Source organism: Orbicella franksi, chromosome 1 (genome assembly GCF_964199315.1).
Source record: "Orbicella franksi chromosome 1, jaOrbFran1.1, whole genome shotgun sequence".
NCBI classification, from domain to species: domain Eukaryota; kingdom Metazoa; phylum Cnidaria; class Anthozoa; order Scleractinia; family Merulinidae; genus Orbicella; species Orbicella franksi.
Window position 1 is genome coordinate 44,427,055 of NC_138145.1, and position 14,972 is coordinate 44,442,026.

Sequence of the window (14,972 nt, forward strand, 5' to 3'; positions counted from 1 at the left end):
TACCGGTTTTGATATCTTTAACCCAGATGCAGGAATACAAATAATTAGTAAAGGAATATTTGGCATTTCTGTGGTTCTCTGCGCGCCTTCATATTAAATGTTCATCAGCAGTAACAACTGTTAAACGCTAATTTAAGATGGATCTATTAAGTAATCAAACAAACACTAATGGTTTTCACTTCATGTGCGGTATACTGTTGACTGTAAAGCAAAATATTGAAATTCAAGACGCGCTTCAGCAGACATGAACTGGAAACATGTTTCTGTTTCTTGGCAAAGTAACAATTTGCTGTAGCGTCAAACGTGGAAGGCTTAGACCTTCACAATTTCTTTGAATATGCTAAATTTAGAGTCACGATCTCAAAAATGTTAAGTTAAAATGAAGTTTGTTTAAGATTTTATCGGGTCCGGCAGTCAAAGTACGAATTCTTTTTCATCATATTCCATTTAATTCATTCTGTCAACAAAATAAAGAGAACGCAATGGAAATCGATGTAATGTGGTCTTTGCACGAAGAAATTTCCACAACTCTACCGACTCCTGGGCGCATCGTTAATGTACATGGCTCAATGGCGAGCAGATAAGGAGTTTATGCCTCAAGTAAAGTTGTGGATGTTTTTAAGGGTGCTTAGGATAATGCAGTAGGAATCGTATTGGATACGCTGTTTTCACAGCTTTGCTTACCAGTTTATAGAAGCCACAGACAAGGCTGGAATCCTCACCGGCCTAAAGGATTATCCTGCTTCTTGACTGAACAATCCGGTTTTCTCCTAGGACTGAAAGAAAACGAGAGCGCACTCATCAGCGTTATTGTCTCCTCGAGCTCACAGATCAATGAAGGCAGTTGGCGCGCAGTGCATCTGATATGAAGAAATTTGATAGTCTGCCCGCGATTAGCTGATACTCGTCGTTTTATCCATGCATACTTTTACTTTGTTGGATCAATCTCGTTTCCTTGAGTGTTGTCGGATTAATCTTTCGGCCAGCTTTTAATTTTGGGTTGAAGATTGAATATGTCGATGCACGCATGAAATGGCATCAATGTATCGGCGCTTGGGAACACAACCGATATTGAACAAGTGCTGCGCATTCGGTCGAGAAAACCCGTATAAAATTGATTCATCTGTTACCCACGCCAAATATTATCATTGCATGCCGGATGCGATAAAGAACTGAGATCAAACGCCGAGTAGGCGAAGGGTGATGTCATCTCAAGTTTTTGAAATGTTCTGATTCGCTTCTGATACAAACCTTACGTCAGGGAATGTGTCATTTGGCAAAAACGTATGTAGCAGCGTTGCGCAATCAGACATTTACGGGCCATAGAATCTTCGTTAAAAGTCCACCGGCTAGCAATACGCATATAAATGTCGCGAATATTTTCAACGAACAATCCATTGATACGGAACTGCCATTCAAGCTGTCCTCTTCAAATATTTCTTTTTATCAAGATTAGCTCAAATGTTTACGTTGTGTCACAGAACTCAAATTTCAAGGATTGGCGGAATAGCGCACGCTTAACCTCAGCCATCACGCAAACCCACGCGATGAGTAACTCCATTGCCTTGCACGATCTTTAGCAATATACAGTGCTTGGTGGTTTTAGGTATTATTTCAGTTGGGTAGTATTACGATGGGCTAGTGAGCTTTGAAGGCTAAGCATTGTTCTGGGTTTAAAAGATTGTTTTCTTTGTAGTTTATTTTGGGCTAACGGTTTGACACTTTCAAGATTAACGGAACTTAAGGCCGGATGAAACAAGAACACGGAGTAAATTAAGTTACAACATGGAATAAGAGTTGTTCAATCGAGAACAAAAACAAGTCATAAAAAATCCTTAAATTTAAGTGAACAAAACGAGCGCTGAAAGAACTGCGTTGAGGTTATTTCGAAGACTGAGGGATGTAATGTGAAAAAAAGTGGATACAAATATGACCATTTCTAATACAAACGACAATTGATGGGCTCAACAGAAACAAAGGACCACTCGCGAATCTACAAGTATGTTAACTTTGTTAGTACATTAGAAGTATAAATTACCAGTTTTCGATTTGCACTGTATTCTTGTTTACGCGCCGAGTCTTGAATCAGTGGTTTTTCCCATATTTTTGCTGAATCTAAAGACTCGCGAAAGGAATGAAACCAAGACAACCTCGTTACCAGGTTGAGGATTCTGGCTGGGAAAACAGTTATTACATTTTTGCGGAGTATTATTTTTTGAAATATGACAAACTTTCAAAAGCTAAAAGTGTCCGGCCCCCGCAAAAATTTGATAGTGACGGACATGATCAATGCCAGGCGACACTTGCATGAGTGCAAAAACATGAGGACTTTGTCTGAAATTCATGTAAAGGTCTTAAAAGCAAATGGTAGCTGCTAAAGACTACTAAAATAAAACCTCAAAGCAAGTTGAGTTTCTATTCCTACAGAATTTCAAAATCCTCTTGAAAAAATTCCGGACTTTGTTTATGTAGCGAACTTTCACATGCTACAAAATGTCCACCTGGATAGGTATATCAGATTAAAACAAACGTTGGTAGCAAAAAGAAGCTTTCATGTCGACGGTTATTCAGTGAGATTGCTCGGACAGACTCAGTCAATGATATGGGTCTACTCAACAGTGAAATTTTAGAGAAGTTGTTTTTCAGTCCATGTGTTATACAACTAACTGCTAGCATAACTCTGGTTGAAGGGGATATTTTTTTAGTCTGCCGGGATGTGTCTAGTAGGTTCTATGACCTAAATTTAGAATGCATGTATCAGGATCAGCGAAGCAATATACCAAAGTTAAGGACTTTTTGAGAGTCAGATGACCTGAGTAATACCTTTCAAAAGTTTAGCTGCGCCTTCTTCTCACAACTAACTTGAAAATATTTGGAACACGGTACAATCTTGAGTCACAAGACCTATCCTATTTAGATCCTTTCCAAGCCCGATTTTAGTGAATTTGAATTACTCATTTACAGCCCCGTATACGCATTTACAGTTCAAGTGGTCCCTTGTTGTCCTCTCAGTAGAAACTTCTTCATATCAAGAGGATTAGATGGAATGACCAAATACAAGCAATAGCTGGCCAATGGCAGCTAACAAACACAGTTGCCTAGACAATAATTCAAGAAGATTCCGATATTACTGTTGTTTTCCGGCGACTAAAGATTTGCTCACACCCCGAGACGTGTAAACAGCATCATAGCAACCAATCTAACTTACCATTATTGAGCTTTAGGCTACATTTTGACGAAAGCCCCTTCCTTTACAAAACATAGTCTCAGTGCCAGGCTTGAACATCACTTCTTCTTACCAAATACAAAACTTTTATTTTAGTTTGTTCTGAGAGTTAAGCTGTACATCAAGACAATCAAGTCATGATTGACCATCGCAGCTGGTAATTTCGTTTATTTTTGTTACCCGTCTGTTTGACAAATCACAAATTGAGAGAATCTAGATGTCCATTGCTTACGCCTGGAAGTCCATTAAATTGTGTGTCAGATATAGTCATGCATACATGTGTGCCCTTGTGAATAACGATTTCAGTAAAAAGACTGTCTTGATTCATAAGTCCTCGTGTACCTTTTATGCTTTTGTAACAGCTAACCCACTGTACTGAGTTATCCGTTCTCAATATGCAGGAACAAGAAAGCCTATGATTGACTTGGAAATGTATAGGAAATCAGGAACACCATAGCTTCAATGGAGCTCCATTGAAATTGTTATTGAACACAACAATGAGCTAAGTCAAAGTGAGAATTGCATCCATTCCGTTCAATCAAGCGAAATACGTTTTCTGGTTTAGAATGGAATGTGAGAGGTGGACAAGCCTGGAAGAGGTCCAGACTGAATTTGTTTAACTACATTTGTCCGAAATTGCCGAAAAGAGAGAAACCGATGATACTTTCACTGAAGTATTTCAAACTTACCATCATAAAACGTTTGCTGCGATGAAAGCGCTGATTTGTGACGAGTTTAGGGAAAAATGTCTAGCACATCTTACACTCTCTCTCTCTCTCTATGGAAGCGACAGGGCGTCTGGCCGCTTTGCGTGCAAGATAACTGAACTTGAGGGAAACGTGGTTAATGATAGTGGCCTGATATCAAATACTTTCTGCTCGTGTACAGGACATGAGATAGTCTGATGATCTGCTTAAGCCAGATTTTTCTCGACCCATTTGACCTCAATTAAGAGAAATATAAGCAAATGACGATTTTTAACGATTTCCTTTTTGTCTACATGGAGACACGTACTGCATGTGTGGAAAAATTTGCCCGTGCAGATATCTGGTCTTTCAGAGTAGAAGTCGTCCGAAAAAGTGTCATTGAGTCCAGTCAAGGCTAGTAATACCAGTATTTGTTCATTTTTTAGAATGTTCAAGACATATAATCGCTTAATATATACTGAAAGAAGTCAAGAGTCTAATTATCATTTCTAAAGAGTTCCTTTACTTTTTTGTTTGTCATTATCTAACCAATCAGCTTTATCTCATTCAACTATAGAGCCATATCACAGTGACAGCTATTTGCTGCCTGAACTTGGTCAAGCTGGTTAAGGTAATCAGACCGCCAATTGGAAATTGGATATGTGATGCATTTGCAGCTTAAACAAACCATAAAATTAAAAATACGTCTGTACTCGCTTATATCACTTACTGAAAGATACTACACACCTTTAAGTTTAGCTGGCGTCAATATGAGTTGTTATTTTTGTCGATAGATTACTTATATATTGCAGGACTCTTTGAAGCTATTTTCGCTAAATTATCCAACATCATTGAAGTGATGATATCGATCCACATCAAGGTATTTTATCAGTTTCTATCTTTTTAACGTTGGCTAATGCCGCTTATCTGCACAGCTTACAAATATGGCCAAGTCCATGATATTTACTGAAAAAGTTTGCTTTTCTAATATAGTTAATCGAACTTACAATTTAAAAATATTTTTGCTAAACTGGATGTGAATTATTCAATGCATTGAAAATAACCCGTCATAATCATTTCGGTGATACCAGCGCAATATTTTTTAAAACAGCTTCAAACATGCAAGAAATTCTGGAAAATTCTCCTTCTTCGTTTAGTAAGCATGTGGCAATACTGGGTAACGCAGCTTCACATTGTCTGAGATATTTCAGGCCTTTAATTCCTATTCAGTTGTCCTCTTATAACAACTAGAATCATAGGCTCGATTTCCGCCGCTTTCTCGAGTCCGGTCTACGTTCCTCCCCGAGAAGAGACGGCTGGATGCGTGAGCAGCAAAGCATGACTGTGACGTAAATTCACAATTAAATTCTTGCGGCGCTTCAGGTGGCCGAAAATGTCATCCGATGACAATCATAAGCAGGCCCACATGACGCCTACGGCTCGTAAAATTTGTGGCGTTTTCGCCACTTCTTCATTTAATTTTGGCCTTCCGACCTATTTTGTTTCACATTATTGTTGCGGAAGGGCATAACATGCTGTGTTTTATAGAAGACTAAAAAAAAGTAGAGCAGAGCTGTTCGACTATGGTGTAGCAACTGTCATGTCAAAGGTCACACATAAGTCGTATGGTGTGTATGGTGTTGACACCATGTTTATGTTTTGCTAGTTCGGTTTGCTTTGGCTCATTTAAAAATTTATTTTTGAGTGGCTTCGCCAGAGACTGGTGCCGCTTTCCGTCAAGAAGACCACCGTACACATCAATTTGACTGAGTGCTTTGTTTCTTGAGATCGATGTTTGCGTTTATCCCTCTCTTTGTTGACTTTGTTCGTTATCTGACATTCTGGCTCCACATAATTCAAAAACAGATTCTAGTCTGCTGACTATTTTGCGTGTGTATATGCCACTATGGTTTAGATCAGGCAAGATTTCATCAGTTGACACGGCATTTGGTTAAATGTCCCACTAATGCGATCGCGCTTTATATCGCACAACTTCTTTGCTACTGCGACTAATTTATGCAGCCTGCTCGATTCAGGCAGGCAGATTTCTTATTGGTTGAAATTAACAATGCCAAGTCCACGAGTCCAGCCGTGAGTTCGGGGGAGGAGCGCGGGCTCCTTTCCCGAACAGCGGCTGGTAATCGAGTCTACTAGAATCATTGGCCTTACTAGAAATCTAAGCAAAAATAACAGTTCAATTAACTATTCTGTTGCTTATAAACAGCTAGAGCCCATGCCTGCTAAAAATTGACAGTCAAATTTTCACTACTAATTTTGAAAACTGAGAAACCGACAGATTCACATGGAACAGAACTTCAAAACACCGGATAAGGCATACGTAAAGGTTTAATCCATTTAGAGCTATCTTGTGCAGAATGATAAACAGTATTACGAGAAAGTACTGCTCGATAGCTTTTATTCGGAGCATTGCATATATCATTGCTTCGTTGACTTGAGACCGACAATCCAATCAGAATTAAAGTTCCCTTCAACATGACGTCCTTGTACAAGTCCATAGCCCAGACTAAGCAGTTACGATTATGAAGGTCACCTTTGTTGCTCGCTGGTTTGAGCAGACGGAGAGAGGTTGAGGTTAATGATCGACCAACTGAAAGAAATGACTCGAAGAATTCCTGCGCAAAAGATGTCATTTGAAGCAACACGACTGACGAGAGGAGGTAGAATAAAAAGGGCTGAAGTTGAAAAACGAGGGAGTTAATGCAGTCTGTTACTAGCCTGATGCAAGAGATGGGAATGTGAAGAAGGCACTTTTTTACAAAAAGAAGAAAAAGAAAAACGTCACAAGTTACATAGGGTCATGAGCTCAATTCTTGTTCAAGACCTCAAAATATTTCCCACCCTTCTATTTTACAAAACTGCTTGTCTAAATCTATTTATAATTACAAAGATCATTTTCATCAAAATGTCACTGTTAAAAGAATTACAGCACATACTAAGAATAATGACTACGTAGTAAATAGATAGGGAACAGAGAGAATGAGTTTATACCTCGTTAGAGGCTCATGTGGAGCGAACGTACTGTGAATGGGGTAAAATGGAAAGCATACATCAGTTTTGTGGCTTTGTACGGCAGCTCGTGCTTAAAGGACGATCGAGGAGTGTAAATCAAGGTTGTACAACCACGCCGTCTGATTAAAATGTAGAACTGATACGATAATGATAATCGTAAAACAAATGTGAAAGTGAGAAGTGCTTTGGAAAAATGTGCCAGAGCTAAAGAGATCTTCAAATCTACCATCCCACGCGGAAATAGTTCTGTCGCCGGGTTAATTTAGAAACCTATCACGTAAACTTGCGGTAAAGGGTTAAAATCCATCTGGGAGATAAAATCTTTCCTGGCATGTTTGCTGAAATCATTCAGTGATAAATAGAGACACGTTTATTTTAACTGCATTTGAACTCACAACCTGTAGCTGAAATGTCAGTATCCGTAACACTGACTGCAGAGATCAATGGCTGAGTTTGTGGAGCTTTTCTTTTTATGATATAAGTAATATCACGTGCAAAAGTCGATGATTGTTAAACAAGGTTTTAATACACCTTCGGAGGGTCATCTGGGCGCCATAGCCTGCCAAAACGATTCTTTTCACTGATTAAATTTTATGCTTATGCAATTTTGCCACAATGAAACTTACCTTCTTTCCCACATTCATTTAAATGAGTCATTGTTTAGTGCCCTCATCAATCGTGACTTCAAATTCAGACATAAGTAAATAAGAAGCTATTACAGAGGTAATTGCATGACTCAAAATTCTTACTTTGTTGGAAAACACGTATATGTATACAGAGCTAAAGGTTTAGATATTTGGCTTTACCTTTTAACTTGTAACTACATAAAGTCATAGTATAGAGTTTTAATCACCATTCATCCGCTAGTAAACTAATTCCCGAGGGTTACCGGTATTTATTTGTAACCCTGACTCTGGATTTTATTTTTTTTACCTCCAACATCAACGTCGGTGATCGCAAAAGATCAAACTAAGCTAAATTCGGACGAAGGGCGGCGATCTTAATCAAGAATTTTAACGAACGGTGTCCGTTTGATCCGGTTAGTTATATGACATGGTTTCGGCCCAAAAGCAACCTTTATCGTGTTATCTTGAGTTTTGCGTGCTGGATCTTATCTAAGAACGTACTTTACGATGAGCATTTTCACGATTCAGTAATTTATAGCCTAATAAGGGCTCTATAAATCGAAAGATTTCTGTTTTCAGGGGCACCCAACGGATCGTTTCGGTAAATTATCTGTTCGGAAGGCCTTTAATCCCCTCTGATTTTCTTGAGAGAATTGGCACCTCGAACTTTCGTGATATGAGAAATTTAATGTCTGTTGTTTTCAGACTGTTGAAAATGTCGTTTTGGGTACCGAAAAAAGGTCAGCTATCATTTTCGTAAAGGCGATAAGACCTAAGGTTTTCGGGAAATGGACAAAAAAGCCCTAATAAATTCGAGAATACTCAAGTTCCCCTAGAATATCCGAACAGATAAAATTTTTTTAGTGCAACCTAAAATTAACCTACAGAGCTTTAAAAGTACTCCAGATAGCCTAAAACAGCGTCTAACAGCATTCGAGAGAAAACGGTCGTTGGGTGCCCCTATGTTTTTCACCAGACGAGAGAAGAGACCTAGACACAGTAAAGTATCATTTAGCTGCCCTTCAGCTCAATGGTCAAGGGCATAACTTCAAAGAATACATTATGTTCGTGTTTTGCCGATAATGCCACGGTGTATTTTTTGTTACCTCAGGCAATCTATGGAAAGTCGTTTTTTTTTCCATAAACATGCTTTATCACCGGAAATTTCTTATTTCACCAACTCTACGTTTCGACAGAAATAGTTTCCACCTAAAGAAAGCGTTTGATGAAAAGTATACTTCAGAAATAGAGACCCATACATATTCGCCAGGTGTAAAGTGTCCATCTTAAAGAAACGTGTTTATTTTTAATCGCTATCCATGGTTACCAAAACCGAGTGTCAACTCCAATATTCTCTCTTGGTCTTTGCCCTTTCATGGTTTTGTGGTTGGGCATACAAGTCGGTTAATAAGCTTAAAGGGTGGCATCTTATCGGTCTTTATCAGCCGGAAATTCCAACCACTTTAACTACTTCAAATGTTAAAACTAAGTATCGTAACTGCAAAATTCCGTAATGAAAAATTCTTCCACAAAAAAAAAAAGAACTACAGTTTTGAAAATTGTAAAAAATAGTGTTTGAAATACTTGCATACACCGCTATGACCACGTCCTAACTTAATAAACCCTAAGGCATGTAATATGATCGTAAGTTTGTAAGTATTATGGGACTGACATCTGTGTGAAGAAAATGCAGGTAATAAAGTAAATTGTCCGCCCCATGGAATAGAGTATTTTTGGACTTTACTTACAGATGTTACAAGTATGAAGAAACCAGATCTTATATACTTGTCCACACCTACTGTCACCTACAATCTTGGACAGAATAAAATGGAACAATTATCCCCCATCCCCCCCCCCCCCCCCAAAGCAATGGTGAAGGCGCGAAGGAGCAAAAGCGCGCCATTTTGGCATCATTGAAATGGGGGGAGCGGTGGTCCAGATGTTCCATTTATTTTGTCCAAGATTGTAGCTGACTTATCCTATGTCATTATCCTATGTCATGGATAAATCGTTATCGTAGTCCTAGAAATAACGAACGACCGAGCAAACAAACAATAAAAAGATCCAGCATGCATGCGAATACTGAATTAAACGGAGCGTAAATCAAGTGCAACCGAAATGTGGTATAACAAAAACTCATTTGCCTAGTACATGTACTAAAAATTCATCCGGATAAAAAAAAAAATAACAAGGTTAAATTCACGTCGTGATTTTATGGTGTTTTCCTTTGTTTCTCGCGTCCTGTACTTTAAGAAGAAATATTGTCTGAATGGACATTTTAATTTGAACTGATCAAAATAAAGAGAGGTGTTGAACGTTGTATTTAAGTAACAGTTGCACACTGCCATGTAGCTGTACATATGTGCAATGCTTGTGAATGGATGACTTGATAAAGCTAAGTTTCGAAAAACATTGAGCACCCAACTCGTCCTTCCCTCCCCTGAGAAAAGGAATGATGAGATATTGTTCACGCCCACCCACCTACTTCCTACAATTTCAAATTTTGGATTTTTCAATATGCCAACTGGGTCGTATCAGAACGTACATAGCTTCCTGAAGTCTCAATTTGTAAGGCCTAAGCTATTTGAGACTCTGGCTAAGGACATGCTAATCTCAGTTTTGATTTTAAAGTTGGATCAATTTGCCGTGTGGCATTTTTCACAAGAATGATGTGGTCTAGATAAGATTTGTCAGTTACGAATTTTGATACCGTTGGCAGCTTAGATTTTGGTTTGTTTGAGATAACGATTTTTGATTGTGGTCAGTTAAGATTTGTAACTTGATCAGAAACTGGAGTGCGTCTGCTAATGAGAGAAATATATTGTAAACAAACATTTCTCTATAAAAGATATACGACAAAAATCAAATCAAAAGGGCAGAGTCCTGCACAGTAGTGATGGCCAGCTTTTTCCATCTCAGTGTTTGTAACTTTGTAACAACGGCAATTTGCTGAGAATGCGTTTTGTTGAAAGACTCCCTGGAAGATAATTGTAGCCTACAAACATAGCAAATATTCGGAACAGAGCGTTATTGTTAAACCAAGGTAGGGTGAGGTATGCATATTATCTACTCGCCTTCTTTCTTTTGTTTCAAAATATATACTCACCTTGGGATGAACTTAACGCCCTTGCCTTTTAAGTGCGGTTTCCAAACGATTGCTAATACATTAATAGCTATAACTTTCGTAAAATACCGCCATTTATTTCATGATCATTGAATGGCCGTAAGCAGTCTGTCTCCATCTCTGTTCGTGGTGATGGTCTTCTGGCGCCAAAAAGAACAATTAAACTGTTGAATTCTGTACAAACATTCTAATAACGCCTCCGAGCAATTAATTTCACAAAATTGAATAAACATAGTGGCGGCTTGCCTCCCCTCAGTGTTAAGATAATGACTTGATTAATTCAAAGGACTAAAATTCACGCAATGTGAGCGAGCCTGCCAGAACTGCTCAGCTCCTGAAGGCTGCAACTATCGGACATTCAAAAAAAATTCCATAATTCTTTGAAACATCTTTACTCGTTTTAAAATCAGCAAAGCCACCATCAAACTAGCTGAATCCTACACAGCATCGATACTCTCCTACATGTGTCTTATTGGCTACGATCTTCTTTGGGAGAATTTAGCTCTTGGGTGAACGTGTCCGCTGTCGAGTGAAACCAAACAATAATGCAATCGGCGTTCGACTTTCGATCGGGTAAGTATATTGAATTATTCATCTTTCAACAATGGGATATTGAAGAGAAGAATAAGATCAAATGTCCACTGATAAATTCATTAATTTGTTATTGAACGGAACAGTGGTTTTCTCTGCAGGCTATTACACTGAAATACTTCCAATTCGCTAAACGAGAAAACAAAGCCAGATAAGAGCCGCAGTTAAAACTAAGCACAAAAATGTATTATTCTGTTTTACAACAATCAGGGAGTCTCATCATCAAACCCTCTTTTTCACTAACTTGGAAATAACTTTCTGCTCGGTGGAGAATCACAGCTTGACGACCTTGCATTGCCGCCCAAAAAAGAATTGGTCAGGTGGTTGTTTCCTCATCCTTCAAATAATCTGTTCAAGTTTATCATTCAAACTCATTTAGATTTTGCTACAATGATATCTATTTACATAAAAACGCCCACCATCGAGACCCACTTGCTTTTGTTTTAATTCAAATCATGTTTTCACGTGTTTTGACCATTTGACGTCCCCTATTGATTGATTAATTAATTAATTGAGAAATTACGCCACACGTTGTACGTATATGAATGTGTACTTACAGACCTCCTTATATAGTTGATCGGAATCATAATAAGTAAGTTTCGTCATTTCATTGCTTTCGCTGACTACGAAGGTGACTGCTGCATTTTTTTTTTTAATAAAAACCTTAGGGAAGAAGCTTACCATCGTAGATATTTGCATAGTTTACAGACACCGCAGCGATGATGAACCGCAGCGGAAGGGTGGGTACGAACTGACCTCCTACGCATACCAGTGGTGTAAAGGCTAAATTTTCGAACTTTACGATAATATTAAAGGTTTTGCTGTTCACATCGTTTTTTGCTGTTTTTTGAGTTCACAAAGACTTTCAGCTAAGGGCAGAAAGCAATAAGTTCCGCGATAACCTAAACAGTTCTTTGTTCGAAAACCAACCAAACACATGCTTGTTATAGGCGCCAGTCCGACTGCCTTTTCACCTTAGGTTAAGAAATTATAATTATAGGGCTGACTTCCGTTACAGAGGTAACTACCTGAATGCATAGTCAGCTGGGCATCCATGATATTTATAGACTATTATATAATTTACACAAAGCCGACATTCCCTTCAAAGTAAACAAACACTTACATTGTCCCTGATATGACACGACAATGATTTATCAAAGGCCCGTACATGTATTAGTTTTTATGGAGTAAAACTTCCATTTCAGTCAAATGTAACATTTTTTTAACAAAGGAAGAGGGTAAATCTTGTTCAGTTTGTTTCATGAATTAGAGATCCAATTTTCTAGTTGGAATGCGACGTATGACTGAGAATGGTGCAAAACAGCTTTCCTGAAAATGACCGCTAGGCAATGTGTTCTAAACTCCATTGTTCTTAGTTGGGTTATTTATCAAACTACTTCCATCTAACGCCGGTTCTTATTGCTATTACCGGTACTTGTTACAATCCCTAGAATACTATTTTTAGTTTCCTAGAAGAAAATGGCGTATTGACTTAACTGAAAGATAAACACAGCTCTTCGCTTACTGCATTTTTAGGGGTGGTGTAACGTGGTGGTTGGAACAGAGACTCGACGATATCGAGACTTCGAGTGCGGTTACGGAGAAATCCCAAAATGAAGCTACGCTTTCGATTATAACGACCAAAATTATGATGGAAAAATTTTAGCCGAGCCGCTTAACCTGTGTTTGCAGGAGAGTGAAACACTTGAGGCAGCTCTTAACACTTTATATTTACATGCAGTTACCATTTAGCCCACAAGTAATCCGAGATGAAATAAAAGAATGTTTCCAGTAAAGAGCCTGTCCGAGAGCCTTACAGGTTGTTAGTTAACAAACCTTACCTGTAAGCTGCAACTGTGTCCGTTTGCGTTGGCAGCGTTCGCCACTAAAATGTAAATTGAGCAAAAAAAAAGATATGTTACAAGCAGGGCCAATACAGAAGAAGTTATTATTGCTGAACAATCAACTACGCTAGCCAATTTAATTTAATTTATGAATGTCGGAAATTTTTTAACTTGATATTTCTGTGTGCTTTCTTTTTATGAGCGTTTGCGCATTAAAGATATTTGTATACCGTACGCGACAAGCAGTTTAGAGGCCAGAACATATGACTCATTGCTCTATCAAAAGAATTTGTGGTTCTCCATGGCAAGTTGCATTAAATTGCCCTCCGGGCTTAAGACGTTTAGGAAACAAATATTTCAACGTGCCTCGCGTAACTTAAAATAACATTATTTAGTATAGTTCTATTTTAACACACTGATACAGATGCCGTGATTTGATTGGATGAGCTATTGGCCAACAGACTAAAGGAAGGACATTCACGTGCCGCGACCGTGGCGTTACGCGACTTTAAAACCTGAAAATGTGAGCGTTTTAAGATGACCTCAACGCAGCCATGTTAGTGTTCCAAAACAAAGAAAAGGTGGCCATGTTGGTGTACCAAACCAATCCTGTGGGAGTTGAACTCTTTTCTTATGTAAACACTTTCTTTTGTTCCATTAAATCTGCATGGGTACTGGCCACGGGAGTGAAAACGTTCTATTGTCCAATGTAAACAGTGATGACTCAAATGACTATATGTTCAGTCCGCGCGAAATTTCGCTATAAAGATCTATAAAACAGTGACGTTTGAAAACTATTTTTAAATTATTGGAGAAACATAAACTAAAGATAACATTTCAGGAAAATTTTGTAAGAATTTTACTGAAACAATTATATTATTCTCTCTCGATTATTATTTAAAGTATGGAGTGTTTCTGCGACCTTTGGGTTAATAGTTGCCCACGCAATTAAATGTCATGTTCTAAAATACAAATGTTCGAGACCGCCTTGTATTAGCTTTTTAGAATATAAAAATTTCCAAAGGCAAATATCAGCACATTAGCTAAAGACATACTCTCTCTATCATCTAAATGTTTCCGCGACAGCACTGCATGACAGGAGACTAGACTGATGCTCAGAGCTTTTGAATTTTGCATTGAGATGTCGTTCCTTGAGTCAACTAAGTTAAGTTGAGTGTTTAACTAACATTCGTTCAGCTATTGTCTCCCAAATACGTAAAAAAAAAAGTCAAGACTGTCTGGCTTTTCCGGCTGGTCTTTGTTGTTTTTGAAATTCGTAACTTGCGTGTAAATGTTTCACAAAACCCGACTAACTTAGCACAAATTTAGGCTGTAAACTGTTTACGTGAAGATATGAAGTTAAGTCTATTCAGTTAAGTTACCTTTTATGTCGAAGAGGTTTGTGAATTCCTCAGTTCAACGTGTTCAAAACAAGCTATGTGGAAGAAGTGGTAAACGTTTGCAACCCTGCTGTACAATCAGTAACCACGTTCATTTCCGACTGAGAAATTGTCTTCAGAGATTACTCTATCCTCTCAGTCCGTGTAGATTAACAGTTTCTTTTGTACTTTCCAGTATATTTCCACGAATGTGAACAAGTCCTCTCTGAGCTCAATTTCCGGTTTCAACCAATGAGGTTTTCTATCGGTCTTTTCAGCTCGAGGAGACACACATGAACTTCAGTGTCTGTAAACTTTGCTGAAATCCTTGCTCCGTTTGGCTCACATAAAGAATATAAACGTTCAGCCCCACGAGTAATTCGTCATCTTTCGTTAGTCTTAATCGTTTGGCACAATTTTTCAGAAGTTGCTCGACATTCTGAGGAGATTTTGCGAGGTATCTCCG

At 38.4% G+C, this 14,972-nt stretch overlaps 1 protein-coding gene across 9 annotated transcripts in view; it reads right to left on the bottom strand.

The window, feature by feature from the left end:
• LOC145463751 (cartilage oligomeric matrix protein-like) overlaps nt 1–14,972 on the bottom strand; it is a 47,555-nt gene that overhangs the window by 28,585 nt on the left and 3,998 nt on the right. For 3 of the 9 annotated variants that reach the window (XM_081447584.1, XM_081447543.1, XM_081447563.1), the window contains exon 1: nt 685–1,235. The gene's annotated coding sequence lies outside the window, so the exon portion shown is untranslated. Of the gene's footprint in view, nt 1–684; nt 1,237–3,915; nt 4,668–13,124; nt 13,371–14,972 lie in introns of those variants that run through there. The other 6 variants (XM_081447596.1, XM_081447590.1, XM_081447550.1 and 3 more) reach the window with 5 other exon arrangements.